The following is a 14,130-nucleotide window of genomic DNA, read 5'->3' as shown; positions in this document are numbered from 1 at the left end:
AAATATTTTTGCACCCTTTCTATTTAAGTGTATTCCATCCCTGTAGAAGCAGTCTCTCCTGTTAACAAGCACAGACCTCACTGAGAAAAATTCTACCCCATGAGTTGTTCACATTCTCTCCAGAGCCGAATTGAATGACAAGGCTCATATACTCCCTCTTATTGTCGTGACAGAATTGTAGATACTTTCAATTTTATTCCAAACTCGCAACTTTTTTCCCAACATTGCCCTGTATTTTAGCATTAGCATTAGTTGAGGCATATGATGCAAGAAATCAGCATCAGCCAAAAAAAAAAAAAAACCCCCTTCCATTTCACCCATCCGGTCACTCCAAATGTTTGTTTCGTTCAGCCTTAAATTTATTTAAGCTATCAACTTCCACAACAACAGATGGTAGTCTGTTCCAGCAATCAGCTACCCACTGGCTGAAGGCAACTGTCTTTCCTCAATTTGAATCTATGCCCCCTCAGGTTCTTAATCTGAGCAAGCGGAAGTATCCTGTCAGCATTCAGCCTGCTCAAACCATTTAAAGGCCTTATACACCTCGATCAGGTCACCTCACAGGTGCCTAGTCTCCAGATGCTGCAACTTGCAGAACTTAAGCCTTTCTTCATAAGTGCACTTTGCCCCGTAAGCGCAAGATTGCCTTTCTTTGTGGAGGACAATCTTGTTTCTTGTTGCCCTTCTTTGTACTAGTTCAAGCAACTCTACATCTTTCCTAAAATCAGGCCTCCAGACCTGTATACAAGGTGTGGCCTGACCATTGCCTTACACCAGTGGTTTTCAACCAGGGTGCCGCAACAACATTCCAGGAATGCCACATAATTTGGGTTTAAGTTACTTAAACTTATTATTTTTTAATTTATATGTTTATTTCATTATAAAAAAGTGTACAGTATCTTTTTAATTTTGTGGTTATCTATAATTGATGTTTACTTAGTACCTCTATATAAAGAATAAATTTATATAATTTGTATTATGAAATGTAATTTTTATAATTATATTATTGTAATAAATATCATATAACATATATATTATGTTATATGATAATCATATAACCTCCTTGTCTCTGCTAGCAAAATTCCAATATATCATTGACAAAACTCCATGACTTGCTCTGGCAGCCCATCTGCACTACTCAGAGAACTTCATATCTGACTGCACAATTATCCCCAGGTTTTTTCATTCTCCATCTCCCTAAGTGTAGTACCACACATTTGATACGTTTCTCTTGGGTTATTGCTACCCATATGCAGTACTTTCAATTTGTCAATGTTAAACTTCAGTTGCCACTTTTTTACCCACCTGCCTAACTTGTCTAGATCCTGTTGCAGTAGAATACTGTCATTAACAAACCTGCAAACTTAGACATTTAGTTTGATATACCTTCATCAATATCATTGATAAATACACAAAACAACAATGGGCCCGGCATCAAACCCTGGAGGACTCCAGGGTTTGATGCTGGGTGACTCAAACCATGCTCTACGTGGACTAATAACATTAGTCCACGTAGAGCAGGGTCCATTTATTACCACTCTCTACCGTCTCCCACTCAACCATCTCTTTATTCATTGCAGTAACTTGAACTTAATGCCGTACCACCACTCCAATTTGTACAGCAGTCTTCCATATGCAAAAGTGTCAAAAAAAGCTTTCCTGAAATCCAAGTATATGATATCAAAATTATTTTTCCATCTAGTTCCTTTGTGATCACATCGTAGTATCCACTCAAATTGGTCAGACAAGACTTCCCCTTAACAAACCCATGCCATGTCTGAACTATTACTGCTGTCTTGTCTAGGTGATCCTGTATCACCTCTTTAACCAGTGACTCCATTATTTTCCCTGGAACAGAAGTTAAACTAACAGGTCTATAATTATTTGGTCACCCTTTGAACCCCCTTTGTGAATTGGGGATACATTTGCACATCTCCAGTCCACGGGGACCTCCGCTGACTCTAAGGATGCTCTCATAATTATGGCTAAGGGTTTGCTTACTTCCCTTGCTGCCTCCATTATAACTGGATAGATCCCATCTGCCCCAGGTTCCTTTTTTATGTTTAACTTCAACAATTTTTCCTCCACTTTGCTCTCAGTTATTACAAAATCACTTAGCTCCCTGTTAGAGTTTGATAAACTTCTGGCATTCCCCTCCTTAAATAACTCCTCATGCGTGAATGTAGATACAAAATACTCATTCAGTTTATTAGCGATTTGAGGAGGATCATCAATAGTCGAACCATCTATGTTAATTGGACCAATCTGATTCATCCCCTTCCTTCTAGAGTTTACATAAGTAAAGAACTATTTGCTGTTTTTCTTTGCATCCTTTGCCAAAGATTTCTCATAATCTGCTTAACCTCCTTTTTTGACTTGATTACAGACTAGCCTATATCTGCCGTAGGCTTGTGTCGCCTGAGAATTTATATTAAATTAAATTTTCTGTTTATACTCCGGCACGACAACCAAGTCAGTAGAGTTTACAATAAATCGTCAATACAAATATTTATCGTATTTAGTAGTCACGGGCTTGAACCCCGGTCCACTCAAGGAACGCGTGCTATGCACCCTCGCTCCTGACCACTCGGCTACATCAGGCCTTAGGCCCTACATGCATTTAGGCCTACATTAGGCCTAAATGCATGGTATATGCATACCATGCATTTTTCTTCTCTGCTACAAGCCTCATTAATTCATCTGACACCCATTTAGGCCTGAACCTTGAACAGTATTTCTTAATTGTTATGAAAAGCCTAGTGCCCTCCAAGATTAAGTCCTTGAAGGCTCCCCATTTAGAATTAACCTTTGGTAACATCATCAGATGATCCCACTGTATAGAATTTAAGAACTGTCTCAGACCACTGTAGTCACCTTTATGAAAACAAAAACCACTCCCTTTACCCTCGATGGTAGTTACATTTTTAAGTAAATCCTACATCAGCACACAGTGATCATTGTCACCTAGTGGTTCCTTTATCCGCAAATTCTCAATGCATGAATGAATTACTGCTGATAATCAGATCAAGGGTATTACTCCCTCTGGTTGCCCATCGAATATGTTGCTGCAGAAAACAATACTCCAATAAATCCACAAAAGCCTTGCTAGCTTGCAACTGACAAACCCACAAGTTTCAGTCAATATCTGGAAAGTTAAAATCCCCCATTTCAAGACATTCTGATTTACTGGCCCATTCTATTTCTCTGTACAACTGTTCGTTGTACTCATCACAGGTATTAGGCCTATAAAATACTCCTACTCTCATTTTCACAATACAGTTTCAATATTCACTGTCCACCCGTGTTAACTGGATGCACTTCCTTAGATTTTGTGTTTCTTAACTATCAGCATAACATCTCTTCACTTCCTACCCTGTCTGTCTTTTCTGTACACATTGTGCTCCCCAAATTCCAATTCTGCAGTGCTTATATCTGTGTGACATCATGTTTCTGATATCCCAACAATATCTGCCTTATATGTCTTGATCAGTACTTCAAATTCATCAATTTTATTTATTATACTTCTAGCATTAGTGTACATGCACTTGTTCTTACTCTTAGTTACCCTAACACAGCCCATGTATTTACTTGTTCCATGATGACTTCCAGCAGCTCTTGAAGTCCCCAGCAACTTCCTCTCTAGGCTGCCGCTCATTACAGTAGAAGCAGTGCAAGAATCACTTTCGCCTCTACCTGCAGCTACTGTTAATCTTTTAGTCTGTGAATTCCCCTAATCTTGCAGTTTTCTAACCCACCTAACATTGCCTCGATAGCATCAGCAAATATTCTTGCACCCTTTCTATTTAAGTGTATCCCATTCCTGTAGAAGCAGTCTCTCCTGTTAGCAAGCACAGACCTTGTTAAGCAAGTACTCAGATCTCCTACTCTTAATATCGTTATTGCTATGTACAATATCATGTTTTATTCCCTTAATAGATATCTGCTCTTCGTCAGCAATTTTGTCCCTTGCAGACATTCTCAGCCCTATTCTACCTAATCTTTTTTGTACGATAGTCACCAACAATTAGTACCTCCTTTGGGACCAGTGCATTTTGCCTTGGGGATTGCTGTTGTTGCCTGATGCAGCAGTGAGGTTTCTGGTGGTAAGTTGGGCAACTGAGAGCTTAATGTGTGCCAATTTTAACTGCTTCCAGGGCATATATCCCTTTCAAGTTCTGTAAGCACTAATCAGAATGCTGAGTTTACACTTAATTTCCTTATACTGTTTGCATTCACTTATTTTATTTGGCTGTGATTTGTAGAACTGCCCCCTTCAGTTCCTCCTCCCCAAGCCACAGCACCCCCACCACTCTGAGCCCATTGCTTTACTTCCATAAAATCAGAACTATCCATTTAAATTCAAATAACCCAAGACTAATACTGACAGTTATCTAAGTGCAAATATACATATCACACTATCAAGTTATGTTATAATGCAGTACATACCATTAGATTTGTTCAGTATTAAACTAGTTATAGCCTTACCAGAATAAAAATTCTTGCCTAAATCAAGACAATATATGCCAGCCATGCTAATTTACAGTTTAAAAACCTATATTATTTAAATTCCACTACTATGCTCTACACTAAGAGTTATGCAATACTATATTCGTGCCAAATTATCGGAACAAAAGCTCTATGAATATTAATGTCATGTTACTTACTAGGTGACACAGTTATTAATATACATATCGTTTAGCAACAGATATGTTATTAATACACATCTGTTGCTAGAAATTGTATTGCCGGCGATTCAGTCTGTTTACAGCATATGATAGTGTAAACATGTTATTAGGCTTTTATATACATTCATAAGTGAAAAAAAGGCTATGTTCCACTTTTTGCTTTACAGCAGGAGTCTGGAACCTAACCTGCCATATGAGTGGGACCCTACTGTACATTAAATGCCGATCCAATCACTTTAGTTCATTTTTTCATTTAGAATGTATTTTCTTCTATGCATGTTAGACAGGCAACAAGAAAAAGCAATATTCTCCATCAGATTATTAGCAGTGATGTTTCATATATCAAGAATCTGCAGATAAAGGAACCACTAAATGGCAGTGATTAGCATACCGACGTGGGATTTACTTAAAGATATAACAACTATCAAGAGCAAAGGGTAGGTTTTTTCCTTTCATAAAGGAAAAGGTAGTCTGTTTTTAAAATATATTCAGTAAGACCAACTAATGATGTTACCAACAGCAAATTCTAAATGGGAAGCATTGAGGGAGGTAGTTGTAGAAGCTGCTAAGCTTTTCATACCACCTAAGAGATACTGCTCAAAATTCAGACCTAGTATTAGTAGAGGCATATAAATAAATAAATTTTCTGTTTATACTCTGGGACGATCACACAGGTCAAGAGTTAACTGCTAAATGCAGTGCATAGCACTGCATTTAGCAGTCACAGGCTTGAATCCTGGTCAACTCGAGGCACATGTACTTATGCAGCCTTGCACTGACCACTCAGCTATGCAAGAAAGCAAGCTTATATAGCATCTGCCAAAAAAAAAAAAAACTTCCAATTTCACCCATCCATTCGCTCCAAAAGTTTGTCCAGTTCTTCATTGAATTTATTTAAGCTATTAACTTCCACAATGACAGATGGAAGTTTGTTTGGGCAATCAACAACCCGCTGGCTAAATGCAAATTTCCGCACATCTATTCTACAACTGTCTTTCCTTAATTTGAATTTATTGAGCATTAGTAGTGGCACGTTATAAGAAAAATGCATGGTATGTTTCTAAATGACCAGGAGATACAAAAACCTATAGTTGGCATAAAGTGGTTTGCATTCCAGCAACGAAGTAGTTTAGGTAAGCTGAAGAATCCAAAAAAGAGTAGTAAAGATTTCTTTACTTAGGTGAACACTAGAAGGAAAGGGATGAATCACATTAGTCTGACAGATATGACTATTAATGAGCCTGCTTCAGTAGCTGACAAATTGAATACATATTTTTCATCTTCAATCACACACAAGGAATTTCATATGCCCTCCCCAAAGGTATTATATACCTCAATCAGATCACCTTGCAGGTGCTTAGTCTCCAGACACTGCAAGTTGCTGAACTTGAGCCTTTCTAGGTAAGAGCACCCTTCTGTTCCCTTCAACAATCTGGTTGCCCTTCTCTGCACTGGTTCCAGCAGATCTATATCCTTCCTATATGCAGTACTCAAGATGCAACCTAACTACAAAGGGATAATCACCTCATCTTTGATAGACAAATTCCTGTATATCATTGACAGGACCCCATAAACTGCTCCGGCAGCCTGTCTGCACTGTCAGAAAACTTCATATCTGACTATACAATTAGTACATTACTCTGGGGTTACTGCTACCCATATGATGTACTTTGCATTTGTCAATGTTAAACTTCAATTGCCACTTCTCGTCCCATCTGCCCAATTTTTCTAGATAATTAAGAACCCTGAAAACCTTATCATCTGGAACTTGGACATTAAACCTAATGGATGTTAGGTGAACTCCTCACACTAGTGGCAGAAAAGAAAGATGCATGGTATGCTTCTAAATGACCAGGAGATATAAAAACCTACAGTTGGTATAAAGTGGTCTGCATTCCAGCAACGAAGTGGTTTAGGTAAGCTGAAGAATGCAAAAAAAGTAGCAAAGATTTCTTTACTTAGGTAAACACTGGAAGAAAGGAATGAATCACATTAGTCTGACAGATATGACTGTTGATGAGCCTGCTTCAGTTGTTGACAAATTGAATAGATATTTTCATCTTCAATCACACACAAGGAATTGGGATGCCAGAAGTATATCCAATTACAGGGAACTAAATGAATTAGTGATAACTGAGAGGAAAGTGGAAAACAAATTCCACTTTCCTCTCAGAAGATCTGCAAATGTCTCTTAGCTCTCCAATTCATAAAGGGGAATCAAAGGGCAAAGTCAATAATTACAGATTTGTAAGCTTTACTTCTGGTTCTGGGAAAATAATGGAGTCACTGGTTAAAGAAGCAATGCAGGATCATCTAGACAAGACTGCAGTTATAGACACATCATGGGTCTGTTAAGGGGAATCTTGCCTGACCAATTTGATACTACAATGTAATCACAAAGGAACTGGATAAAAAAAAAAAAAAATATATATATTAATTTTTATATCATATACTTAAATATTAGAAAAGTTTTTGACACTGTTACTGCTATGGATAAAGGAATGGTTGAGTGGGAGAAGACAGCAAGTTATTAATGGGCACTGCTCTTCTTGGAGCACAGTTATTAGTGGAATCCACCAGTCTGCTGGGAGCATTGTTGTTTTCAGTATTGAACCCCGTGTAGCTCTACAAATAACATTATTCTAAGAAGAGTACTCTGTCAGGCTTAAAGTTTAAGTATGCATAATGTAAAAAAGGCTGGCAGGGTGGTTAAAATGCAAAAAAAATAGTAATCAGGTTGTGCTTCTGAAACAAGATCTGGAAAAATTAGATAGATAGGCTGAGATGTAGCAAATGAAATTAAACACCGACAAATGCAAGATACTGCATATAGCTAGCAATAATTCCAGAATAATAAACTGTGTGGTACCACACTGAGGGTAGAGAACAAAAAAGATTGTGCAGTCACACATGTTCCCTGAACAATATAGACAAGCTGCTCATACAGCTCATGGGGTTTGTCAATAATATACAAGGATTTTGCCAGCTGGGATAGAGTATTCAGAGGCAGTGAAATTGACAGTGATCACTACCTAGAAGAAAGCACTTTCAAAATAAAAAGAAATTATCTTAATAAAAAGAAGAAAATACCAACAAAAACTACTAAGAAATTAAAAATACATTTGTTGGAAGATGAAAGCACTAAATTCCTATATGAAAGTGATAATGTTGAGGAAATATGGTCAAACATGAAAAAATCAATTCTGGGAGCTGCTGAAGAAAGTCTTGGATAAAAAATAAAACCTATAAAAAATAAAAACTGGCTAAGAACTTGGAATGAAGAATTGAAACAAACAATCAATGAGAAAAAAAAAAAAAGACCTATAAACTGTTCTTACAAACTAAAGACCTACATCTACACAAAATATAAAAAGCTTAAAGCAGAAGTCAGAAAACTAACCAGAAGAATCCGAGGAGATGACTGGGATAAATTTGTTAAATCTTTAGAACGTGATATCACGGGCCCACAGAAAAGAGGTTTTAAAATTTTTAAGAAATTACAACTAGACACAAATGATCAAATAAAAACCAACTCCATCTCCCAAGCAGAATGGAAACAACACTATTCCAAACTATGGTATAACCCTGACACTAGGGAATTGGAAGATGAATCTGTGGTAACCAAAGATGAAGAAAATATAACAATGGAAGAACTAGAGTTAATATTATAAAAATAAAAAAACCGAAAAAGCCCAAGCATAGACAATTTGAATGTAGAACTATTTAAATATGGTTGCACCTTACTAAAAAACGCACCACTACAATTATTTAACATCATATGGCATGAGCAACAGATACCCAAAGAGTGGGAAACAGGAATAGTAATCAATTTACACAAAAAGGGCTCCAGAAATAACCCTGGAACAATGTGGAAGAACAATGTGGGTTCAGAAAAGGGAGAAGCACAATAGATGCCATTTTCTCACTACAATAAATTTTGGAGAAAAGAAGAGAATTCAATCTACCAACATTTCTGCTGTTTATTGATTATGAAAAAGCATGTGAACCGGGAAAAACTTTGGCAGATTCTACGTGAAGAAAATATCCCATCCCAACTCCGGAAAGTGATGCAAAGCCTATATAAAATATTCTAATGGCCAACTATCAGACCCAATTAACACCAATAAAGGACTCAAACAAGGATGTGGACTATCACCAAATTTACTTAATATCTACATGAATAAAATTCTTAAAGAATGGAAACAAACAATTAACAACGGAATACAGTTGAACAACAGGAATAAAATCCAAACTATATTATATGCCGCTGATCAAGTTATAATTGCAAAATCTGAAGATGAACTACAGATAGCAGCAAATGAACTGAATAAAATAGGTAAAAAGTACGATATGAAAATCTCCACCTCAAAAACAAAATCAGTGGGATTATGTGGAAAAAATATACAAAGTCAAAGTTGTTAATGATGATAAAATAATAGAACAAATATCTAACTTCACCTATTTGGGAAATCTAATATCAAATGAAGGGAAAGACATCCACACTAAACTACAAAAATATAATAAAATGAATGAAACTATTTAATGCCACTTGGGAAAACAAATGAAAACTGAAACAAAATTACGACTGCACAACATCACTTCAAAACCAGCCCTCTTCTACAGCTGTGAGACTTGGGTGGCTAAGGTAAAGAAAGCCTGCATGAGAACGACGAGGAACATCAGATAACTTACGCAGAAAATTTGTTTCCCGACACCAGACTCTAGCGCCGCTCACTCGCTCGGTACACAGACGGTAGGTGTTATCGGTCTGGAGCAGAAATCAAGAAGGATATATTGATTGACAGGTAGGCGTGGCAAATGATTGGTGGTAGGCACGACAGATGACAAGCTACTGTGTTGGCATTGTGATCTGTATTTACCAGTAAAGAACAGTGCATAATAGTTTTGTAATGAACCGTGAACAGGTAATAGTAGAAATGAATCTTTTAATGTGCTGATTGACGTTATGATACGTGTGTATCCTATCCGCACGAGTGTCTTTAAATATAAAAGTACAGTAATAAAAAATTAATATTTTGTTAATAAACAATTTGTGCTAGTTCACCCATGATTCTAAAGAAAAAAGGTTAGGTTACCCTTCCATTTCGGGAGGGGCGCAAGCTCCCACGGGATCAAAGTGGAGTTAACCCGACCTTTTTTCACCATTAGGGCATATTATTGAACAAGAAAATAAAAATAGTCATAAAAAAATTTATTTTTTTATGAATGTATTTCTAAATATGACTGATTCTAAAGAAAAAAGGTTGTTACCCCCTCCACTTCGGGAGGGGCTCAAGCTCCCATGGGATTCAAGTCGAGGTAACCTGACCCTTTTTCACCATTACGAAATACTGTAATGGTGAAAAAAGGTTAGGGCATGTGTGATTAGGACAAGTTACCATTAGTGCTGCTAAAGTGATACTAAACCGATGTTATCGTGTGTGTTGAGTTCGCGCACCAATCAGAACATCGTTTGCCATGCCTACCTGTCAATCAATATACTGTTCTCGACTTTGCTCGACTGATAACACTTACCGTCTGTTTACCGAGTGAGCAGCGCTAGATTGCCATACCGGGAAACTAATTTTCCGCATAAGTTATCTTATCCGATGTTTCTCGTCGTTCTGGTGCAGGCTTTCTTTACCTTCGCCACTTGGGCGAAGGTAAAGAAAATAAGAAAGATTCACACAAACTAGAAGCAGCACAAATGAGATTTTTAAGACCATTATTAGGCTTTACAAGACTAGACCACCAAAGAAATTTAGATATCTGCAAGAAATTAAAAGTAGATAACATAGTAAATGACATAAAAGGGTATCAGGAAAAATGGATCAGCCACATAGAAAGAATGAACCCAGACCAGATCCCAAAATTAGCCTTTAACTACAACCCTACAGGCAAGAGAGATGTTGATCGAACAGGTCTTAAAAGACCTAAGCCGGACCAAGTTCATGGTGATGAAGTTGGTGAAAATGCCATTGTATAGAGCAATGATTAGGCCCCATACTGAGTACTGCACACCAACCTGGAACCCTTATATTTTGGAAGGTGTGTACTATGAGAATGGTGAAGAGTACAAGATTAATTAGGTAACAAAAGGGTGTTATTAGCATTAGTAGTGGCATGTGATGCAAGAAAGCAAGCTTATACAGCATTATCCAAAAAAACAACCCTTCCTATTTCGCCCATCCATTTGTCCAATCCTTCCTTGAATGTATTTAAGCTATCAACTTCCACAATGACAGATGGAAATTTGTTCCAGCAATCAACTACTTGCTAGCTAAAGGCAAATTTCCGCACATCTGCTGCAACTGTCTTTCCTCAGTTTGAATTTATGCCCCTTCAAGTGCGTAATCTGAGCAAGAGGAAGAATCTCATCAGCATTGAGCTTGCTCAAACCATTCAAAGCCTTATATATCTCAATGAGATCACCTCGCAGGTGCCTAGTTTCTAGATGCTTCAATTTGTAGAACTTAAGCCTTTCTTGGTAAGAGCACCCCTTTGTTCCCTTTACAAATCTCGTTGCCCTTCACTGTACTCATTCCAGCAGCTCTACATCCTTCCTAAAATGAGGCCTCCAGTTCTGTATGCAGTACTCAAGGTCCTGACCATTGCCTTATACAAAGGGATAATCACCTCTTTATCCCCGCTAGCAAAGTTCCTGTATATTATTGATAAGACCACATGAGCTGCTCAGGCAACAACCCCAGGAGCTCACATCTGTGAGCTCCCGGGGTTGTTGAGTATGGGCTTGGCACACCCAGGGTCCTGAGCTGGATATCATCATTCTTCTTTTCTTGATGATTCCCTTCTCTCTCTCTCTCAGGGTAATTCAGAAAATTTTTTTTTTGCCTGGTGCAGCATAAGCCTCAGCTTCCTTGCACCATATGGCTGATAATAATAATGTCCGCACTGCTCTGAAAACTTCATATTTCATCATGAACTTGAACTTGCTTAGGTCTTTTAAGATCTGTTCCCTTGTCTTGGAGGTGGTCTTGATATTGCCATCATCGTCTTGTTCGGCTTGCCTGTTAGTTTGTAGTTAAATGTTAATTTTGGATATATTCTATGTGGCTGATCCATTTTTTTTGATACTGTTTTATGTCATTTGCTATATCATCTACTTTTCTTACGAATAATGAATATCTGAATTTCTTTGATGGTCTAGCCTTGTAAAGCCTAATAATGGTCTTAAAAATCTCATTTGTGCTGCTTCTAGTTTTTGTGCATCTTATTTATTATCCAAGTCTCAGCTGCAGCAGAGGATTGATTTTGAAGCGATGTTGTGCAATTGTAATTTTGTTTCAGTTGTCATTTGTTTTGCGAAGTGGGCACTTAAGCTTTCTGTTAATTTTATTATATTTTTGTAGTTTAGTGTGGATTTCTTTCCCTTCATTTGATATTAAATATCCTGAATAGGTAAAATCAGATATTTGTTCTATAATTTTGTCATCAATAACAATTTTGACTCTGCATGTTTTTTCCACATAATCCCACTGATTTTGTTTTTGAGGTGATCTTCATCTCATACTTTTTGCCTATTTTATTCCGTTCATTAACTGCTATCTGTAGTTCATCTTCCGATTTTGAAATTATAACTTGATCATCAACATATAATATAGTTTGGAGTTGATGTTAACCTGTATTCTGTTAACTGTTTGGTTCCATTCTTTAATAATTTTATTGATGTAATATTAAATAAATTTGACAGTCCACATCCTTCTTTGACTCCTTTATTGGTGTTAATTGTGTTTGATAGTTGTCCATTAGAATATTTTACGCAGATTTTCAAGTTTTTATATAGGCTTAGTATCACTTTCCGGAGTTAAGTTAGGATATTTTCTTCATGTAAAATCTGCCAAAGTTTTTCCCGGTTTACACTGTCATATGCTTTTTCATAATCAATAAACAGCACAAATGTTGGTAGGTTAAATTCTCTATTCTCCAAAATTTGTTGTAACAAGAAAATGGCATCTATTTTAATTCTTCCTTTTCTGAACCCACATTATTCTTCTCAAAATTGTTCACTCTATTCGTTAAATTTATTCTTTAGTATATTAGAGTATAGCTTTGATGCAGTTGATAGTGTTATTCCTCTGTAGTTGTTAGGGTTATTTCTGGAGATTTTTTGTGCAAATTGTGATTACTATTCCTGTATCCCAATCTTTGGGTATCTGTTGCTTATGCCATATGGTGTTAAATAATTTTAGTTGTGCATTTTTTAGTAAGGGTCCACCATATTTAAATAGTTCTACATTTAAGTTGTGTATGCCTGTGCTTTTCAGTTTTTGTAATATTAAATTTAGTTCTTCCATTGTTATATTTTCTTCATCTTCGGTTACCACAGATTCATCTTCCCATTCCCTAGTTCCGGGGCTATACCATAATTTGGAATAGTGTTTCTACTATTCCTGTATCCCAATCTTTGGGTATCTGTTGCTTATGCCATATGGTGTTAAATAATTTTAGTTGTGCATTTTTTAGTAAGGGTCCACCATATTTAAATAGTTCTACATTTAAGTTGTGTATGCCTGTGCTTTTCAGTTTTTGTAATATATTAAATTTAGTTCTTCCATTGTTATATTTTCTTCATCTTCGGTTACCACAGATTCATCTTCCCATTCCCTAGTTCCAGGGCTATACCATAATTTGGAATAATGTTTCTTCCTATCTGACATTGCACTGCCACTCATGTCAACTGGATGCACTTAGATTTTGTTTCCTAACTAACAGCATAACTCCTTTCTGTACACATTATACTCCCCAAATTCAAATTCTGCATTCCTTATATCTGTGTGACACCATATCTCTGGTATCCCAACAATATCTGCCTTTGATGTCTTGACCAAGACTTCAAATTTATCTACTATACCCTAGCATTGGTATACATGCACCTGTTATTCTAAGTTACCCTACCATAGCCCATGTATTTATTTGTTCCATGATGACTCCCAGCAGTTCTTGAAATATGATGAAAGGTTTAGTTCTGCAAGAACTAAAAACAATGAAGACTAAAAGAAAAGTAGGTACCCTTAAGCACCTCCTTTAGGTATTTAAAGTTTTGAATGGATTGGGTAAGATGAATGCTGATGGCATTGATCCTCTTGTTCAGAGAACACACCTTGAAGGAGTATTTACATTGAGGAAGAATGATTATAAGACAGATGTGCAGATTCAGCCAGAGGGCAGGTAATTGTTGAAATTGGTAGTTTGAATAAATTTAAGGAAGAATCAAGACATATGAAGTGGAATTTTTTTTTTTTGCTGATGCTACCTTGCTTTCTTGCATAATGTGCTAATACGAATGTAGTCAGACATTAAACAGATTGTTTTCAACTTAAATTTTTAAAGCAGTTCCTCAACATAGCTATTAGCATTTGTTAAACTGTTTGTGTGAACTATGAATACCAGGATATTTTACATCTAAAAATAAAACATTCACATC

This window comes from Mastigoproctus giganteus, chromosome 1, assembly GCF_048544385.1.
Source record: "Mastigoproctus giganteus isolate SK-2022 chromosome 1, ASM4854438v1, whole genome shotgun sequence".
In the NCBI taxonomy this organism is placed as follows: Eukaryota; Metazoa; Arthropoda; class Arachnida; order Uropygi; family Thelyphonidae; genus Mastigoproctus; species Mastigoproctus giganteus.
Note: the sequence above shows the minus strand (reverse complement) of the source record.